Source organism: Hesperophylax consimilis, chromosome 3 (assembly GCF_061612785.1).
Source record: "Hesperophylax consimilis isolate HC1 chromosome 3, BYU_Hcon_1.0, whole genome shotgun sequence".
Classification (NCBI taxonomy): domain Eukaryota; kingdom Metazoa; phylum Arthropoda; class Insecta; order Trichoptera; family Limnephilidae; genus Hesperophylax; species Hesperophylax consimilis.
The window spans coordinates 42349511-42371255 of NC_142838.1; positions in this window are offsets into that span (position 1 = coordinate 42349511).

Sequence of the window (21745 nt, forward strand, 5' to 3'; positions counted from 1 at the left end):
AGTATCGCTCTGGTGTAAGCCCATCATTAAGTATTGAAACGTTACTTAAGCGTTGCTTTAACCGTGCTTAGCCAGATCTAAATAACCAGGTACTTCCACACCTTTCTCTTCCCCATCTCCACCCCCTCCCCACTCCTTCAGCCTCAAGCCTTGAGGGAAATAATTTTCCTCGCGGCCTCCTATGTGGATCTAATGTAAAAAAATCTTTGTTGGCAAAAAAATCATTTATTACACTGAGAAAAATTATTAATATTGAATATTGCAAATTTATTAAAAATATCTTCAAATTATGCGTAATCCGGTACAAAACGGGATTGCAAGTCATTGACGAATGAATTGATAGGTTTCCTAATAAACTTTTAGCAAAATACGAACGTATTAAAACGATCTCGGAACACGTGTTAAAAAAACACACAATATTTCCGCATTTCGTCATTGTATATTATCAAGGCGAATGCAGGTGCATGAACACTTGTCCCGAAATGTTAGATAAATGTTTACTAAAATTTTTATCAGGAAACGGCCTTTTTAACCGGATTACCAATAATTTGAACAGTTTTTTAATATTATTTTTATTGATAAACTAATGTTTTAAGAAACAAGTCTTTTTATGCAATAATTATTACCCCAAAACACCTATATAAATTGAAAAAATCTTCAGAGAAAAAATACATGCCGCCGAAGGGTATTGAATAATCCGACATAGCGTAATTGGTAAAGCACCTGACCGGCAATCAGAAGACTGCGGGTTCAATTCCTGTCGGCAGCTATTTTTTTTCTCGGGAAATTTTTTCAATTTACATAGGTGTTTCAGGCTAATAATTATGGCTTAAAATAATTGATTTATAATTAATTTGCAAGATAATGAATCTTATTTCTCCGTGAACCTATTTTCAAAATTTCTGATGACCTAATAATGATGATTCGTCGTTGTGATCAATACTAATACATATATATAATAATGATGATCCCTTGTCAAAAACGTATTCAAGGCGCGTAGCTTGCAGCTGAAATAGGTGCACACCTCAGATGCGGCGGCTGCCTGTAATGTATATTGGATTGGAGTGTGTTAGATTCGCCTAAAGTTAAAATGTACGAGTCAAGTCGCGTGTATGCTAAAAGCTTCCGCAGGGATCAAACGCCAAACCGCGGGACGTGAAACATTAACTCCACTCGACCACCGGGTATTACGATCAAGCCATACCTAAAAAACTGCATTGCTGAAGTTGTCAACAAGTTTAAAAACTTTAAACTTGTAAACTAACAAATTTCATGAGAAAAATGAGTACGGATGATTTATCAAAATACTGTTAAAAATGGGATTGCATGCCCATTTCCTAGTAAAATATTAGTCGTTCAGAATATATATCGTAACACATCTTCACGCATGTGTCCTTGTCATAATGAATATAATGGAGGAAATGTGAAAATATTATAATTTTTAAGAACATGTTTTTTTTTTTTTTTTTTATTACAAGATAATACATTACAAAATGATAACAAAGTAATAATGTATTATTCCCAGTGAGTTTATAAAACTCATATCGGGAAAGACAACATTAGATTAAAAGGACAAGACAAATAAATAAAATACATTAAAATAAATAAACGCAGATGTTATTATGGAGTTCCAGAGAAAGATTGTGTTAGTCATTAATGAAACTGCTAAGGAAATAGCTAGCCAATGTTTTTTTGTTTGTTGCCGAAAGTTTTAAATTACTAGGTGATGCGTTATATTGTTTATGTGCAATGTATTGTAAGGAGTTAATTCCAAATTTGGTCGTGTAAGTAGATGACGATAAATGTATTTGATTTTGTGATCGTGTTTTGTGCTGAAGGTATTAAGGAGAAAACACAGATACAAACAGTAATTAAAAGATAATTTTATAAAACAATAACTTGAGAATTCGTCTGCATCCTAACTATTTCTCACGTATTGACTTGGTAGATAACATTTTAAAGATATTTTTACATGTAAATAGGGAAAAAGTATATAAGAAAAATATTTTTTACACAGACAATGCTCAATGTCAAATAAAAGTGTACAAATATTTTTTTATACAAGCTTAGAGATAAATCATAATTAATATTGGACAGGAGTTTGTTTAAAAAAAGTACTTAAAGAGTATGGTGAATGAAGTATGTATGTAAATTTTTTTTTATGTGTTGGTGAATTTCTAATATATTGGAACACATTGGTGTTCATGCACCTGCATTTGTTTTGATAATAATAATATAATAACGATGCAAATGTGAATGGTAGCAAAAGTCGGGGACGCCCGAGGAAGACATGGCACGACCAAGTGAATCAGATATTTGAGTCGGGCCATGTTAAGAGCCAGAATAATGGAAAAGTATGTATGGGACGATGTATGAATGTGAATAAGGCAAGGATTATGTGCCAAGACCGAGTTGTTTGGCGGTCCGTCCTCTCTGCCTACCCCTGCAGGAAACGTAAACGAAAATATTAGGATTTTTATGAACACGTGTTCCTACATCGTCATTATACATTCATATTTTACTAAAAGTTGAGGTCCTTCAATTCCGTTATAACCGGATTACCAATAATTTGTGATATTTTTAATAAATTAGCAATAATAATTTTACTTTACACGTGTTCATAAAAATCACAATATTTTCACATTTCGTCATTATATATTATCAATGCAAATGCAGGTGCTTGAACACGTGTTCCGATATATTAGGATTCAATAAAAGTTTTTCAGAAAACGGCCTGCAACACCGTTTTTAACCGGATATACTAATTTTTCTCCATGTGTCCAATCACCACATTGTTGGTGTTTTTCCATTGTTCAACAAGGACAACGAGCGTCGCAACCCTGGCAAAGCCGGGTAGTAAATTGATATTAGTACCTAGTCAAGCTTTGAGAAAATCTTAAATAAAATATTCATAAAACAACAAAATCTATTAATGAAAAAATACCTAATATTGTGTTATAGATATAATAATTGAATGATTCAGTGTTGGTCGAGGGAGAATTGAGAAGCGGGGAGGGGGATGGGGGGTTACCTTCGGGGTGGCCGCTTCCCAGAATTGAGTTCCACCTTGTGCCATCCTCCGTGTCCGAAGTCGCCTCCTTACCTGCATAACCCGACCAAAGGATTCCTAAACGGTCCAGGGCATTTCTAATCCGAGTTACTTGACGAATTTATAATGTAATAGATACTACCTGAATTAATTAATTCCGCTGATGTCTTTCAAACTTTTAAAATAAATTTTATTATAGGGATAACTTACTTATAACGTGGATGTTTTATTTTGTATTGTTATCTTCATAGATTCACGCCCATTCGTAAATAGGAACCAATTGCGTTTAAGGCGGAGAGCGAAGACGGGAGCACTTTGCGAGCTGTCGTAATCTCAGCAATCAGGAATGGAATGAATCGGTTTCGACTAGCTCGGCCCGTCGCAGTGCTGGAGACATAACGCCAATCATCACGTCCGCCATCGGAGGACGAGCCGCCAAAAAGGTACTCTGTCGTAAGGTATGAATGTATTTGTGCACACCGATATTATCGAAAGTTTTTAAAAAGTTTGGAACACCCGCCTTCAGTCCCCTCTTACCCCACAAATTGACAAAATACTGAGAGCATAGCAACTTTGTCAATTCTGTTTTAATTTACACTAGCGATTCAATTTAACAATGTTATTGTCGTTTTTTTTTGTGTCATTTAAATATTATTCAATTAATTTTTTTTCCATCCAGTAGGTACACCTCTACACAAGCAAGTGTATCTTTAAAATGATTTACCTGTGCCTACTTAGATACATATTTTTATATCTCTAATCTCTAAATAGTATAAAATAAAGTCGCTATCCGTGTCTGTTTGAGCGCTTAGTTCTTCTAAACTACCCAACGGATTTTGATAGGATTTTTACTATTATTTAGAAAATTTCTTCTGGAAGGTTTATATATACAAGACATGCATATTATACTTATAGAAAGTAGAGGAAAGTCGATGTTTGTAATGAAGTCGTAAAAATATTTTTTTTCAGGCGCTTTCATTTCTAACGCTGGCTAAACCTTATGAGATACATCAAAATAATGTTCAACGGAATTGTATATCTTAGAAAGGCCTACAGGAGGTATTTGTAAAAGTCACAGGAGGTATTTGTCCATCTCCTAAAGATAACCCTCAGGAAGCTAGTTTAGAGATATATCTTAGAAATGTATGCTGAATTTTTGTTTATGGAACTTATCACTGCAACGGTAGGCAAAGCAAATAGAGTCCCACAAATCATGTTGTAATGTCGTAAACAAATCCTTATGTACTTTGCGATTAAATTCAATGAGGCCTTTGATTAACTAATCTGCTAAATGTTGAGAATGGCTTCATCATAAAGTATTTATCCTTTTCAAATAAATGTATTGGTTCTTACTTTTTTATTTTCATTATTTATTACTGTCTTTAAATCCCATGCCTTTTTTTAGAGTCTACCATTTAGTCCAGTCTATAAAAATTTAATTTATTTAAATAACTGGTCGACTGATTTACTTTGCCCACAAGATTTCACATGCTACCGTTGCTCTGCATAATATGCATGCTTAATTAATTTATTGCAACTGGTCATTAATATAATACATAAATTAACACAGGAATCCACTGTGGCCGATGATTTAATAGACCTTATAAACAAGTCAATGAAAATTTATCGTTTTAGTTTCAGAATTCAATGAAATGTGTGCCACTTTTTTTACAATCGGAGGTAAAAAGCCGGTTATCAAAACAACATTTTAAATTAAATTAAGTTTTAAATAGTAAACTTAATTTAATTGAATACCTTCAATCCTGTATTGATGTATACATCACAATTCTGCGAATACGCCAACCGGTTTCGGCACAACCGTAAACGTGGGCAGAGTGAATTGCGTTAACGCTGTTATATAAATAAAGTGATATAGGTACATAAAATTACAGTTCCTCAAAAAAAAAATCTACTACATTCTAAACATTTTTTCAAGATTTTTAAAAATTTAAATCGGAACATATTTATTTCATTTGTTTTAGAGCTGTTGTTAAAGTAATAAACCAAATGGATTTTTTTGTCTAATTAGTCTAAAAACCATTTTACAAGTAATAATAATTGGATAATTTGTAGAGCGCCGTTTTTGTGAAAAATCACCTCAAGGGCGCTGTACAATTTATTTCCTAGGATCTACATTTGTTATTTAGAAAAGATACCAAAACATACTTACCTGGCAAGTCACTTCCGACAAACACACTTATATTAAAAAGTTTATGCTTATAAAAGATAAAACTGCACGCAGAGGACACTATATCAAAAAACACTGGTCATCGCATGACCTTAAGTAATTCTTTTATTCGATAATCAAATTTCAAAGTTAATTTTCAAGTTCTGTAATGGTTCTATTCAAGTTCTATTATTATATCATTATTGGTCAGTTGTTTTAAACATCTGAAATAATAACAGAACTTGAATATAAATAATAGTGAATTTTAAAATTATCTTTGAAGTTTGGTGAATTGTTTAAATTCTTTGAAACAATCCATCCTAATAATAATACTATTTGGATGATTTATATAGCGCCGTTTTTGTGCAAAATCACCTCAAGGGCGCTGTACAAATATATAATTCACTTCTAAAATGATCTACTAACTATATACGGAAATAATATATAGTAACATACTTAACTTATTGTTTATTAGCGAAATTTAGAAACAGAATTTAGAACATAATTTTAAAATTGGATATAGTTGGACTTTCTCTCTGGAATGGTATATTTAATTTAACGGTATGAGAGCTCAAAAGAGTAAGTTTTTAGTTTAGACCTAAATTCTGTTGGACTTGTTATGGATAATATGTTCCTGAGGAAGTTTATTCCAAGCTTTCGGCCCAGATGCTCCGAAAGCGCGATCACCAAACTTAGTATTTGGCTTGCGCTTAGGTTCCATCAGTCTGCCTACAGCCTAGTACAAATGTCTGAATAAAATCATTAAATATCACTCTTTTCAAAGCCATCGGCTATTTTATTTTATTAAAAAAAACTACGTCTTTATTCGTAGCATTTTGTTTAGGTACAATGTGTTCTCTCATAAATAATCAATTTCTGTAATCTGATTGATATGTAAACGTCACTCTCCAAATTCCTAACGTTTCAATGGAACCCTGATGAAGAAATGATTTCCCTGCTGAAAAAGGTTTCCCGAGTGACAAATGTGGCAAAAAAAATCCCTGGACCAGCATGTTTTCTAACCACAAAGGAGAAACATAAATTTGTCCTGTCCATACCATAAATAATCCCAGGGAACGCCGAAAGGTAACCCCCCCTACTAATAATTAATGAGGGTTGCCATTGAAAAAGGCCTCAATTTTTTCTCGGGTTGGCTTATAAAGCTGTCAGAAGGAGATAAGAAACCAGCCATTTCCAAATAATACGAAATGCTTCACCTTTATCATACATTAGTCGGGACTCGCTATTATTAAGCCGTAGAGACTTTCTAAGAACTCAATCCATGAAGGATACAGTATTAATTGTGCCGTTTTGAGTTGTATTTTACAAAAAAATGACGAAAATAAACAGTTTCAATTGTAGGTATTATAAATTTTTACAGCGCTCTTGAGGTGATTTTGCACAAAAACGGCGCAATACAAATCATCCAATTATTATTATTATTAAGCCAAATACTATGTTTGGTGATCGCTCTTTCGGGGCCTAAGTCTTGAAATAAACTCCCCCCAGAACTAAGATCCATAACGAGTCCGACAGAATTGAGGTCTCAACTAAAAACTTACCTTTTTAAGCTGTCATACCGTTAATTTAAATATACCACTCCTGAGAGAAAGTCCAGTTATATCCAATTTTCCAATTATGTCCTAATTCTTGTATCTAAATATTGCTAATAAACAATTAGTTAATGTTAATAAAGTGTTGTGTCTCAAGTGACCTACCAGCAGAGATGTGCTTTATTTCAAATAAATCCATTTCAAATGGAAATGCAAAATGCAAAATGGGTGTTCTCCATTTTGCATTTTAAATGCTTTTCTCAATGCATTTTCCATTTTAAATGCTTTTGCAACATTCTTCCTACTATCTCCACTCAAATTTTTTTCATAAGCCCGAAATATCAGTCGGTCCTCAACCTCGCTATGAGAGATAATTTCCATTTGTCAAGTTGCTCCCTGGTAGAAGCCCTGGCAATTGAGTGATACCATTACAAAAAATACTGATTCAAATACTGAATGGCCATGACGCTGTAATATTAAATGTTAGATAGCAGTTTCTATGTTTTTACGTTGGCAATATTAGTCCCGCGCAAATTTTTTGTGGTTTCATAATCTGTAGTCGTGGTGTTTTTGGATTTACCATCAAGTAATATGTTTGTTCTACATTGATGTCCATTATTAAATGACAAAATTGTTTAAAAATTCTATAATTATTTTAATTGAAACCTGAGAAACCATTTTGCATTTTCAATGCATTTTGAAAATAGGTATTTTGCATTTAAAATGCTTTTCTAAAACCCATTTTGCATTTTGCATTTTCAAATGGAAAAAATTTGACCCATTTCTATTTTGCATTTCAAATGGTTTTGGGTACCCATTTTGCACATCTCTGCCTACCAGGTAAGTATGGAACTGTATATTATCTCCAAATATAGTTAGTAATAACTAATAATATAGATCATTGTAGAAATGTATTATATATTTTTACATGTATACGTTATATATTTGTTTATATGACCTTCCAGGTAAGTATGGTACTGTATATTATCTCCAAATATAGTTAGTAATAACTAATAACATAGATCATTGTAGAAATGTATTATATATTTTTACATGTATACGTTATATATTTGTTTATATGACCTTCCAGGTAAGTATGGTACTGTATATTATCTCCATATTTAGTTAGTGGATCATTTCAAAAGTGTATTATATATTTGTACAGCGCCCTTGAGTTGATTTTGCACAAAAACGACGCTATATAAATCCAAATATAATAATTATTATTTAATACTTTTTTTAACTTTCCGTGACCTCCAATTAGGTACAGGTAAATCATTTTAAAACGACCCTTGCTTGTGTAATGGTGTAGTGGACGAATTTAAAAAAAGTAATTAATTTTAATAACTAGTAGTTTTGTGAATAATTATTAGTCTTCGTATCCAAAGTACGTGTCTATTTTTTTCTTATTTAATAAATCAAAACCAAAATTTCAAAACTGTATCCATACTTATTGGAATAAGAACTACCAACATTATCTTTATTTTTCTTACCGCACATTTATATTGGCAACTATCTTTATGTATCTTAGTAGGTATAGCAGCGCCCCAGCAAGGCGAAGGTCCTGAGTTCAAATCCTAGACGTGGCCGTATCTTTTATGTTTGAAATTTTCGTTTCAAAATCGAATGTTATTTTCAATATGTTATTTTCAGTAGTTAGACAGAATGCTGTAGAAATGGGATCCCTGAGGGGTGTTTGTGGTAAAACCATGTATGATCGTGTGAGAAATGTGGATATTCGCAAAGAGTGCAAGGCGGATGTAAGCGTAATGAATAATGAATTAGATTAAGAAAGGGACGCTTAGATGGTTTAGGCATGTAAGGAGAATATAATATGACGCAAATGAGATGGGTAACAGTAGTCGGGGAGGCCCGAGGAAGACATGGCACGATTAAGTGAATCCGATACTTGAGTCAGGTCATGTCAAGAGTCAGAATAATGGAAGAGTATGAATGAAAGGATATATGAATGTGAATGAGGCAAGGAGTGTGTGCTAAGACCGAGTTTTTTGGGCGGTCCGTCCTCTCTGCCTACCCCTGCGGGGAAACGGCGTGAGTTAGTTAGATAGTTAAGTACCAGAATTTGAAAAAATGCGAATAAGATGAACACGTTAATCTCAAGTGACCTACCAGGTAAGTACGGTCCTGTATATTATCTGCCTGTACAGACCTCTAATACAGCATCACGTTCATTGGTCAAATGCATTGAACATGTAGTTTTGTATTAGTGATCGACGAACCGGTGGATGCAATCTTTTAGCCATAAATTGATAATAGTTTTACTAGTCTATAGTTAGTAATAACATAGAGCATAGTAGAAATATATTAAATACAGGATTTTCCAATAAGAGGTGTTCTTTTGATATTCAATCGTAAAAGATCAATGGTTTCGTTGCTTGTGTGGCACGTAACGCCGTCTTGTTGAAAGTAAACGTTGTCCAGATCAATTCCATCTAATTCCGGCCATAAAAAATCATTAATCATCTCTCGATAGCACAATCCATTCACCGTAACTGTTGCTCCAACCTCATTTTCGAAAAAGTAAGGTCCAATGACTCCGCTGTACCATAAACCGCACCAAACAGTCACACGTTGAGGATAGAGAGGCTTTTAAACAATAACTCTTGGGTTTTCCGAGCCCCAGATGCGACATTTTTGCTTGTTGACGAAGCCACCGAGGTGGAAATGGGCCTCATCACTCAAGATGATTTGCATTTGATTCACTCAAGTGAATTTTAATAATTTCAATGCGTTGTTGAAGCGTGTATCGTTCCATTTTTATTAATGAAGTATTTTCTACTTGTCAAATGTCAGCTTCAAAAGTAACATCTACCGAAATAGCGGGCTATTCAAAATAACACCTCTTATTGGAAAACCCTGAATTTGTACGGCACCCTTGAGGCGCTATACAAATTATTCAAAATTATTAGTATTAGGAAAGTCCAAATAAACACATTTGAAAAAAGAACCTTTCGTTGAATTCAAACAGGACTTCGCTCAGTCAGTAAAAAAGGTAACGGTTTTTCCGGTAACTTTTCGATTAAATTAGATTCAAAAATAACTCGTTCCGGCTCGCTTAAGCAAATACCCACAAACCAAGAAGTCAGTAATCCATCAACGTATTTTGATTAGCAGCTCTCTGTCCGAGTGGAGTATTGTGACGTACCTACCTTTAGAAATCTGTAACTGATTACCAATATCAATCACTTACAGTGAAATCACCCCACCATTGGTAATACAAAAAATAATGGAGTGGTACGTAGATACTTGAACTTAATGTTATTTGTAATCAACGAAAATATTATTTGAATAGTGTTACAGAATAATTTATACGCTTTTTAAATAACCAATCGTTGGATCCTTTTAAAAATGACTGCTATCTAATCGGTGTTCATGCACCTGCACTTTTCTTGATTATATATAATGACGAAATGTGAAAATATTAGGATATTTATGAACAAGTGTTCCGACATCGTGATACTACAGGGCCTGCAATGCCGTTTTTAATCGGATAACCAATAATTTGAAGGGATTTTTAATAAATTAGTAATACTCATTTTTCTACGTGTAGATTTATGGATAAGTTGATATAAACTTAAAAAAAATGACGGCCTCCGTAGTCGAGAGGTAATGCTCTCGACTAGTAATCCGAAAGTTTAGGGTTCAAATCCCGGTGTGCGCAAGTATATTTTATTTGATTTATTTCGCAGTTCATTTAAAAAATATAAAGAGTATACTATTATTATTTTTTTGGTAAACTAATGTTTAAGACAAGATTTTTTATGCATAGCACAAGGGGTAACAAATATTTTTATAAGCAATAATTATTATCCTGAAACACTCATCCACATTGAAAAATCTCCTGATAAAAGATACATGACGTTGGTTGTTAAAAATTGGAAAGGTTTTAAAATAAAGTTGGTTGTTTTCAGGTGAAAAAATGTAATAAGCAGTAATTGTCGAATGAAACACTAGTATATTATATTGAATTATTTCGCGGATAAGAGATAAGCCGCCATAGCTCAGTGGTCAGAGCTGTCGACCGGAAATCGAAAGGACACGGGTTCACGTCCCGTCGGCGTCATGTATCTTTTATCAGGAGATTTTTCAATGTGGATGAGTGTTTCAGGATAATAATTATTGCTTATAAAAATAAAGTATACTTGCGATAAGTTCCAGAGTGGAAGATACTCTCAGTATGCCCTGGTGTAAGACCATCATTCCGAATTGAAACGTTGCTTGAAATGACTTTAGCCGAGTTTGATGACCAGATCTGTATAGCCAGTTACTCCCACACCTTCCTCATTCACAACTGCTTCTCTTCCCCATACCTTCACCCTCACAACATACCACAATTGGGGATGCCATAGTCTCACTGGCTCCAAACGATTGGGAACAGTTGCAACTCTTGTGTGGTATTCACATTTTAAATAATAATAATATTTTTTTAAATGCGTTAAAATGTTAGCCCATTTTTAACGTTCTTAGAAAGGCGTTTATTAAAACCTTTTGTACGTGAAACCTATTAATAATATGAATTGAGACCTAAATCACCTGTCCATCATTCGTTGAGAATTGAGGTGAGTTATATTATAGAGAGTATTGCTAACACTGCTAATATTACTAATCGCTATTGAGTGCTCTCTCTTAAATAATTTAATTTGAAGAGCTTGGCATTTCCTGACCGCACAAGGAAAACCGCCAAATATGAAAAGAATGCTTTTTAATTTGAAAATAATGGTCTAACCATTTATTTCATTTGAGAATTTCACAGCGAAAAATACTAAAATTATTTGTATTATTATTTAAGCTTATGTTCTAAAAATTATATGACGCAAATTCGAATGGTAGAATGAGTCGAATCAGATACTTGAGTCGGGCTATTTAATTAATTAATTGGGCAATTTTTATCATATCACCTCAGGGGCGCTTTACAGTTGATGCAGGTATTACAAAAATATAAATATTACAAAAATAAAGTGATTTTAAGTAAGTAAAATGAAGAACAGGAACAGGTAACACGAATATAGAAAATGGAGACTCTGCAGAAAGAATTCTAGGTGGTGAAGAAACTGGACCAGCTGCTGCAGAGAGAGAGTCAACCGCGTCTACCAACAGTGTCAGTAAGAGGTTCGTCATCCGTCCAGGTATGTGTCTGCTGCTAATAAAGCGCTGACACAATATCCTCACATATTGACCAGAGTCAGAATAATAGAAGAGCACATGCTCTTCATTCATTGCATTCTTGTAAGAATGTGAATGAAGTAAGTAATGTATACCACGACCGAGTTGTTTGCGAGTAGGCCTCTCTGCCTACCCCTGGGGGAAACGGCGTGATGGTGAGTTAGTCAGTTATTATATTTATTTATTGTTATTAAGTTTAATTTGTAGAACTCCATTTTATTTTTTTATTTTTTATATATACAATAATATTATTATTGGGTTTATAAAAACAGTTTATTTTTAAACAAGTTCTGCTGTGTAATTATTATTACGCGTGACAGCTGTTTCGCCCTCTGAAGGCATTATCAAACTGTGGGTAGCCCACTTACAGACGATAAATTTATATTATTTCTAGGTAGGTATTTTAATTTCATTTACTGATTTCTTAATTGATTTCTAAGTAAAATATCAAAAATTATTAATGGTTATTACCCCAGCAAAGTTTCCCCAATTAGTGTAATGTTTAAATTTGACTGAATGTCTTTATGTTAGTTATTCCCAAACGATGACTCATAGGGTTATTTTAATAGCATAATTAAGTACTTCATAGTGCACTCATATTTGCATTAGGTTTGAAGATATCTAGTAGGGGTGAACGAATTATATTTGTTTGTTCATTAATTAGAATAGCTTTTGGATTATTAGAGTTTTTGTTAATTTCTAACTGCTCTAAAAGATTCAGTTTACGGCCTTTATTTTGTATGTGTAACGGAGTTGGTTTATTATTATCATTAAGTGAGTGATTTTCATCTAGGAGATGTTTGGCAAATTGAGATTGTATTTTATTATTATTTTTAAAAGATCTTATATGTTCTTTAAACCTAGTGTTAAAGGACCGGCCCGTTTGTCCAACATAAACAGCGTTGCATTCGTCACACTGGAGTTTATAAATGCCACTATTTTGTAATTTGAGTACCTTACTTTTTGAGTTTTTAAGAGATGATCCTAAGTTGTTATTTGTGCGGAAGGCAATATCTAAACCACACTTTTTGAGGACTTTGGCAATTTTATTAGATGTCTGTCCGATGAATTCTAAACACCCGAATTTATTATTCGTCTTATTATTAGTCGTTGGGTAAATTAATTTAAGGTTATTTTTGTGTTTGTTATTATTAATTATTTTTTCAATGTCTCTACCCTTGAAGCCATTATTTTTAGCAATAGTTAGGATTGTATTTTTTTCCTTCTCGTATGCTTTCCCACTTGACAAGATACCTACCTAGAAATAATATAAATTTATCGTCTGTAAGTGGGCTACCCACAGTTTGATAATGCCTTCAGAGGGCGAAACAGCTGTCACGCGTAATAATAATTACACAGCAGAACTTGTTTAAAAATAAACTGTTTTTATAAACCCAATAATAATATTATTGTATATATAAAAAATAAAAAAATAGTCAGTTATTATTCTCATTGCTCTCTTTTGGAGAATTGGCAACTTATTTTGTTCTCTGTCGTTACATGAGAAAAGAATCGTCGAGCGGTAGTTAAAATGTGTTGTAAATACTGTACACCATATACATAGGTGTATATCCTACGTAGGAAAGTAGTACTTACTCCTACATAGACGCATATTAAAAATTAAGTTCATTTTATTATTGAAGAAAATATCGCTATTATTTTTTTTAAATATTTTCACCGTAAAGTACCTACACGAAAACATTTGAAAATTATTTTTTTTACTCGTAGGTAGGTATCAAATAAATAGCCCAGAGAAGCAACTAACGAAAAGTACCTACACGACACGTTGGAAAATTATATTATTATATCTTATAAAACCACCTTTCGAGGTTAGTACAGTTCAGCTTGTATGCAAATCCGTTCACTTGGGTTTATAAGTAGGTAACTAGATATTAATTTAATTTCTTACTTGACTGCTTCCACCGTGAGATTTCATCAGTGCAAAATAATCGAGAAGAAGTTATTATAACTGTTATTTTATTAAAAGACGCATATTTTATGAATTAATGTGGAACCGATTTAAATACATTTTGTATTCGTTGCACTTTATGCGTTCGGAAGTTAATGTGTACATTTTAATGGCTTCATTTCCATAAAGTGTTCGCTAATCTCATTAGCAATGTTCCATTTCAAAATGCTAATAATTATTATAATTTCGTATATGCATATAATTTTAACAACTTCTTATATTTTTTTTCTTCTTTAAATTCATTCCTTTTTACTATGTTTTATATTCTATACTTTTTTATTCATTTTAAATTCTATTATATTTCAATCTTATTATATTTCACATAAACACTAACTCGCACATATAAAATATCAACAGTAATTTATTTCATTAGTACATTGATTTCGTAAATAAAATATAAATATATATGTATAAATTATATAGGTACTACATATATTATCACTGTATACTTCTTATTTTCTTTTAAATTATATATTAACGCATTACCTAGTAATCTAAAACTTCCGGCAACGAACAAAAAAACATTGGCAAAAGCTCTTAAAAGCTATTTCCTCAGCAGTTTTATTAATGACTAACACCATCTTTCTTTGAAACTCCATAATAACATCTTCGTTTATTTTTTTTAATGTATTTATGTTGTCTTGTCAATCATAATTGTAATTGCAATTGTAATCTAATGTTGTCTTTCCAGAAATGAGTTTTGTAAACTCACTGGGAATAATACATTATAATATTGTAATAAATAAATAAATAGATCTTTTAATTTCTTCTATATTTCATACTTTATTTATTATTTTAATGTACTGTATATATAATCAACCACCACAACACGGGTTGTGTGCCTAGCTTGGATATTGGATATTGGAATAAATAAAAATAATAAAAAATAAAAAATGTAAAATTAAATTAATCTTAAGTCGCTTATATCGTAAACCACATTCCCCTATCTGACATTTTTTCCATCATCAAAGATAGATCCCGCAATGTTTGGTCGGAGTATTGGCACATTGCTAGTCAATCCAAGGGAGCCTTCTATGCCTCAATACAAAGGACTATTCCATCAAAACCGTGGTTTCAGGAATTCCCTCATTTTTCCAAAAAAGAAATTTCTTCACTCATTCGAATGAGGATCGGACATTGTTCCGTTCCTTCCCATCTTTTTAAAATTCACGTTGTTGACTCCCCAGATTGTACATTCTGTGGTCTAGAAGTGGGAACTTTAGATCACATATTTTTTGGTTGTCCCTCTCTAAACAAATATCCTCTCTTCTATCAAGCCTTATCTAAAATTGCCTCCCCTCCATTCAACATCTCATCTCTTCTAAGTCTGAACTCGACTCAAATTTTCATTATAATTTTGAAATTTGCCTATTTAAATAAAATTAATATTTAAATTCACCTTTCATTTCTCAATAATTTTAAATGATGGCCAAGAACACCCTTGAAGGGCGAAAGCCAGAAATAATGGAAAAAAAGTCGCTTATAGACAATGTAAGTAATTATGTATACAAAAAGTCAGAAACATTTTTTTTTAATAACTATTGATAATTTTTTAGTTAAACCTAAGTAATTTTTAAACGTTTTTATGGTTATTTTTGTAAGTAATTAATGGAGCCTAGGAAGTCATGCTTGTACAACGCCCTTTTGGTGATTTATCACAAAAACAGCGCTAAATAAATGAACAATCATTTCTATTTTTAAATGATTTCAATGACGCATTTGAAAACGTGGCAGCGAAAATCGAAACTAATCTGTATAGTAACCAAAACAGATTAAATACAGTACAATGACCAAAATTTAAAGTATGTATTTTGAAAAATGCAAAATATCATATAATATTACAAGAGTTGGAGCAAGAACACCAAAGTTGAATAATTCATTCAAGTGATATGTTTAGTGTTGTACTAATTATTAATCCTACAATTAAATACAGAGTTCGGTAAAAGAGATTGTAAAAACAAAATGGCGCAAATCGCAATGGTGTTTATTTTATTTTATTCGGTATTTATTTATTTATTTATTCGAGACACAAACAGGATATTTATAAAAACATTAATTATGGATTAAAAAATAAAGAAAATACAATTATAAATATCCCTAGACTAATGTGTCTGCAGCAATCACATTTGCATATTCACATAAGCAAACATGTAAAACAATGACAGTATTTATATACAAAACTTAAAACTTAATTACAAAGATTGAAGCACATAATAAGGAGAAAAATTTAAAGAGTACATATTAAAAAAAATTCTAAACCACTAAACAATTTTTTTTATTTATTTATTTTTCTTTTTATTTTTTTTATTTTTTTTTTCATCTAAGTACGGAAAACGTGGAGATATTTCTTGAAACAAGTTATATTATTTGAAAAAATATCTACGACAGTGTGTGTTTTAGCAAGATCATTGTATGATCGAGACATTCTAGACATAGGATTAAAATATCCAGTGTTATTGGCAAAGATTTCGGTCCAAAATATGTTCACATTTCTGGTATATTTGGGCCTGGCGTAAAAATTGATTTGATTGACTAAGTTACTATTTACACGATTATTCACAATTTTGTAAAGCATTAAGAGGTCATTTATATTTCGTCTTTTAACTAAACTCTCTAGTTTGAAATATGTAAGTCTTTGTTCATACCCATTTAGAAGATGGTAGACACCTGATCGATAGGACAAAATCCGTGTAAATTTTCTTTGGACAGATTCAAGTCTGGATACCTGTGTAATGTAATGTGGATTCCAGACTGTTGACCCGTACTCAAGAACACAACGGATTAACGAATTGAATAGAATTATTAGGCTATTAGAGTTCTTGAACAGTTTAGTTGATCTTACAATAAAACCTAGTACTTTATTTGATTTATTTACAATGTATTCTATGTGTTGGTTGAACGTTAGTTTGTTGTCGAATATAATTCCTAAATCTTTGATCGATTCAACTGTTTCTAGATTGTGACCACATATGCTATATGAGTATAGAGTTTTGTTGGTGTTCTTGGTGAAATTTATAACTTTACACTTAGCTATATTCAATTCCTTATTTATTGTTTTTGTGTTTAATTCGTAGAACTCCATTTAATTTTTATAAATTTAATTTAGATTAAATTTGATAATATTATTATTAAGTTCTGCAAGTGTTTTAGTTTTTTATAATAATAATACTATCAAATTTAATCTAAATTAATAAAAAAATTAAATAAAAATATTCAATTCCATTTCATTGTCAATACACCATAATATCATACAGTTTTATGCATCGAGTCCTGAAGATGAATGACACCAGAAAGACGATGGCCCCCAGAATGCAATCCTTGAGTTCTTGCAAGGCGTGAGGCCGATGTTTAATTTTTTATCCTTCAGGTAGCCCCACAGGCAGAAGTCGCAAATTGCAGACGAAAGAATGGCCATTTTCAAGAAACGTGCGGACCTCGAAGCTCAGGTGTTGGCTGGACCAAACCATGGTAATGACTGAAAATGGCACGACCCTCCCGACACAATGAGACACCTCCCAGGTCCTAGTCCCACCACACGGTATGTACCGGCTCTTAAAAGCTGCCTGTATGCTTTGATGCGCCCTGTATTAAGATATTGTACATTTTGAACATGTATATTTAGAAAACGTATTAAGGCGATGCCATACGTAGTAATGCAAAATCATGTGATTTTGGTTTGAAAATTTGGTCGCCTAAAAATGTTTCAGATGCTTTAATTAAATACTGCGAGTAGAATACATCTTGGCCTTTGAAATAATCGAGTATTTTTTAGATAAGTCTTTTTATAAGCCCAGAAAAAAATTATGTAAACGTCTATGAAAACTGCTTTAAAGTTCAAAATCTCCTACTTACGAACCCATTTTCGGTTATGATTTTATTGTATAATGTGGCAAATTAAATATTTATGCCTGAACATCCACAAAATAAAATAAAAGGCACTTTTCGGCCATGTTTTTTTCTTGTATAAATCAAAACAAGCGGATGGTGTTAAGCGGGAATTTAAACCTTATCGCCATCTAGGTAAGGGTTGTTATTGATAGCGGCTCAATTTAAAATATTACACGACGTAGTGCATCGCCTTAAATCATTTATATCTAGTTTACTGAATAATTCTAATTTATCGAAAGATATAACTATTGAATTGTCACGTCTATTTAATACCTAATTTTTTTAAGCACAATTCACAAACAATTAAGGAATAATGAAAAATATGAAGTTAAAACGGCAAATTTTAATTATTAATAATGGCATCGACCGCCACTGAACGGGTTAAATTATAATATCTACAATAAATGCCTTTCTCCCGTAATTACGGCGGACTTTTCAATAACCCCCTGTCCGCGGGCCCGCGCCGCCACTGCGCTAGGCCGGCGGTGTTTGTACAGGCCGGACCCAGGTATAAATTCATTAGGTAAATCGCCCGCGGGCGAGGCGGCTTCGTCAAAGGAATGGCCAGTGGCGCGCCCCCGCAATGTCTTCCCCCACATATCTATCTGGAGATGAATGCTGCTTTGGTGAAAAATAAACATTTCCACTTGACTCTTGGGTCGAATGCGAATTTCACATACAAAATATATTTTTGTTTGTGACCTTTGGCGCGCCTAGGAGGTGAAACCGACTCTTGTGTAGCAAGCTTAGCAAGACGGAACGACGCTTAATTCGGCCAACCTCGTGACTTTTTTCCGCCCGGCCGCCAAAACTCTGTGCGATGATGGCCGATTCTTGTGAGGCGTGACGGAACGATGCTTCATTCGGCCAGTCACGTGACTCGTCGGCTCGTTCCGCCCCGCTGCCAAGACTATTTCTGTATATCGGAGTGAATTTAAAAACAATGGCGTCATTACGAGCAGAGCGCAGTTTTAGTTTCTTAATAAGAGACAACACCCTCAAATAAAGTCGGAATCTTAAACGACGTAAGTGAAGAAGCCATGTACAAAGATATGCGATGCGCGGCCGTGGTACATTGGACAGATCTGCGGTTGAATTTGCCCTGGCAAATTACTAAAATAAAGTGGGAATATTAACGACATAAGTCGTGTACAAATAATAATCGACGGACCTGCGCTCAAATTTGCCCTAGCAGGTCTAGAAAATCAATCTTTCCGTGGGGTTTATTTTAATTATTTCTGATGAACGTATTACTAAAATCACAGATTTTCTAGGGGAATCCCTTAGGAAGTTACTAATTCAAGTCCTAGGATCAAGTCCCAGATGACACCGTATATTTTCTGATTGCCAAAACGCTTGTTTTGTTTTATTTTATGAAATTCAGAACCAAAAATTTAAAAAATTCCGATCATTTTCTGAATTATGTACTTAATTTGCCACATTATACAATAAAATCACATTCGAAAAGAGATTCTTAAGTAGAAGATTTTGAAATTTAAAATATTTTTATGGGTCCGACACTTTATTGTTTTCTATGCTTGTAAAAAGACTATCAAAAAAAATTGTCGATTATTTCCAAGGCAAAGATGTTTTCTACACGTAGTATTTGATTAAAGCATCTTAAATGTTTATAAGCGATCAAATTATCAATCCAAAAAAACATGATTTTTCAAGTTCTTGCGTTACTTGCATCGCCGTTTAATGTTTACCTTCATAATTTCATTACTGCATAGGTTTCGAAATAATTGTGTATCACAGGTATACCTCTTTCATTATGAATAGATCTGCCATTTAATTTTGAAGTAAGTGCACGTTAATTGCACAGCTTACTGATATTATAATAATTAACAGTAATGACGTTAACAGCCTCTATAAACTTGTCATTTCCCTGTGTTTACGGGTGCCCATTACGAAGCGTAGAATTATTCCGCGTGAGCAAGTTAAGCCGACAAATGAAATATGAACGCCTTCGTAATTCGTTATTATTTTAACGCCTTTTGATGGAGCGTACTCTAGATAACATTTCAATGGTTAATTCAATTAAAAAATACCGCAAGAAATTAAGTTATCCTGGTTGCAGTGGCGTGCCGCACACGAATCTTGTCAAAAATAAATATGCAATTTTTTAATGTTTGCATTTTAGCATTTTCTACTTTCAAAATATGCCTATTTGTTGACGCAACTATATACATATATGGTTCTTTCTTCAAAATTTGCAAATTCACTTTGTGGCACCATTTTATTAATGAAATAAATGAAAACACTTTGTTTTTACCACGATAATCTTTACTTTTACATTTTTTTTAAATCGACATGTTTCGAGAACGATCTTCTCTTCTTCAGGACATAAATTGTACTAAAACTAATTATCAAGTATAGGAAAGGGCGTGGGTAGAAATGAAAGTAAGGGGGGGGGGAAGAGAGGTGGAAAGAGGAGCAGCTCAGAAGATCAAAGACAAAAAATTACAATGGAAATATGTTTAAGATAGGGTTATTCACAAAATTAATTTGATTATTAATAATATTTAAATTTCTATTGACATTTTTCCTAATTTCTAAAAGATCTACGTGAAAACCACTAACGTTAGTGTGATTTTTTTTTTTTTTTTTATTTAAAAAAAAATTTTACACACTAATTTAATTTTAGTACAATTTATGTCCTGATGAAGAAAACATCGTTCTTGAAACATGTGGATTTTTAAAAAAATAAAAAAAATAAAGATTATCGTGGTAAAAGCAAAGTGTTTTAATTTATTTCATTAATATTCACCTATTCACCTATTCACAATTCACCTATTACTATTTCCGGCAGCGATATCATCCCAAAAACAACAGTTAAACTTCTCGGTGTCAATTTAGATTCAGACTTTTCGTTTAAAAGTCAAATAAATAGGACTGTAAGCACCGGCTTTTTTCACCTAAGACAACTCAAGTCTGTCCGAAGAAACCTTCCTACAGAAGCAACAAAACTACTTGTCAACTCTTACGTAGTCTCACGTCTCGATTACTGCAACGGCATTTATGCCAGCCTTCCAAAATATCAAATTGACAAACTTCAATCAGTGTTTAATGCAGCAGCACGGCTCATAACCGGGGTTTCAAAATATTCGCACATTTCAGAACACCTTCGTAACCTTCTCTGGCTCAAGTGCCCTGAAAGAATCCAGTACAAACTGTGCTGGATGGTGTTTAAATCCATCAATGAAATGGCCCCACCCTACATCTCTGAACTATGCTTCCCGGAAAACACTGGTCTGAGGCAGTCAACGCTTAGATCAGCAACATCAGCAGCTGTAGGCAGACTGATGGAACCTAAGCGCAAGCCAAATACTAAGTTTGGTGATCGCGCTTTCGGTGTATCTGGGCCGAAGGCTTGGAATAAACTCCCTCCGGAACTAAGATCCATAACAAGTCCAACAGAATTCAGGTCTAAACTAAAAACTTACCTTTTTAAGTTGTCGTACCCTTAAATTAAATATACCAATCCTAAGAGAAAGTCCAGTTATATTCAATTTTTCAATTAAGTCCTAAACCCTGTATCTAAATTTCGCCAATAAACAATTAGATAATATTAATTAAGTGTTAATCTCAAGTGACCTACCAGGTAAGTATTGTACTGTATATTTTCTCCATAAATAGTTATGTAATAACACTGTAGAAATGTATTATAAGTTTGTACAGCGCCCTTGAGGTGTTTTTGCACAAAAACGGCGCTATAAAAGTCATCCAGGTATTATTATTATTATTATTATTTGGTTTTAAAGATCGAAACAAGTCTTTTTGTTTTATTGTGACTATTACGACTAACTTTATTTTTGTAATATTTATATTTTTTGTAATACCTGCATCAACTGTAAAGCGCCCCTGGGGTGATATCTCACAAAAGCGGCGCACATATAATATGCCCAATAAATAAATATATGTATTACACCATA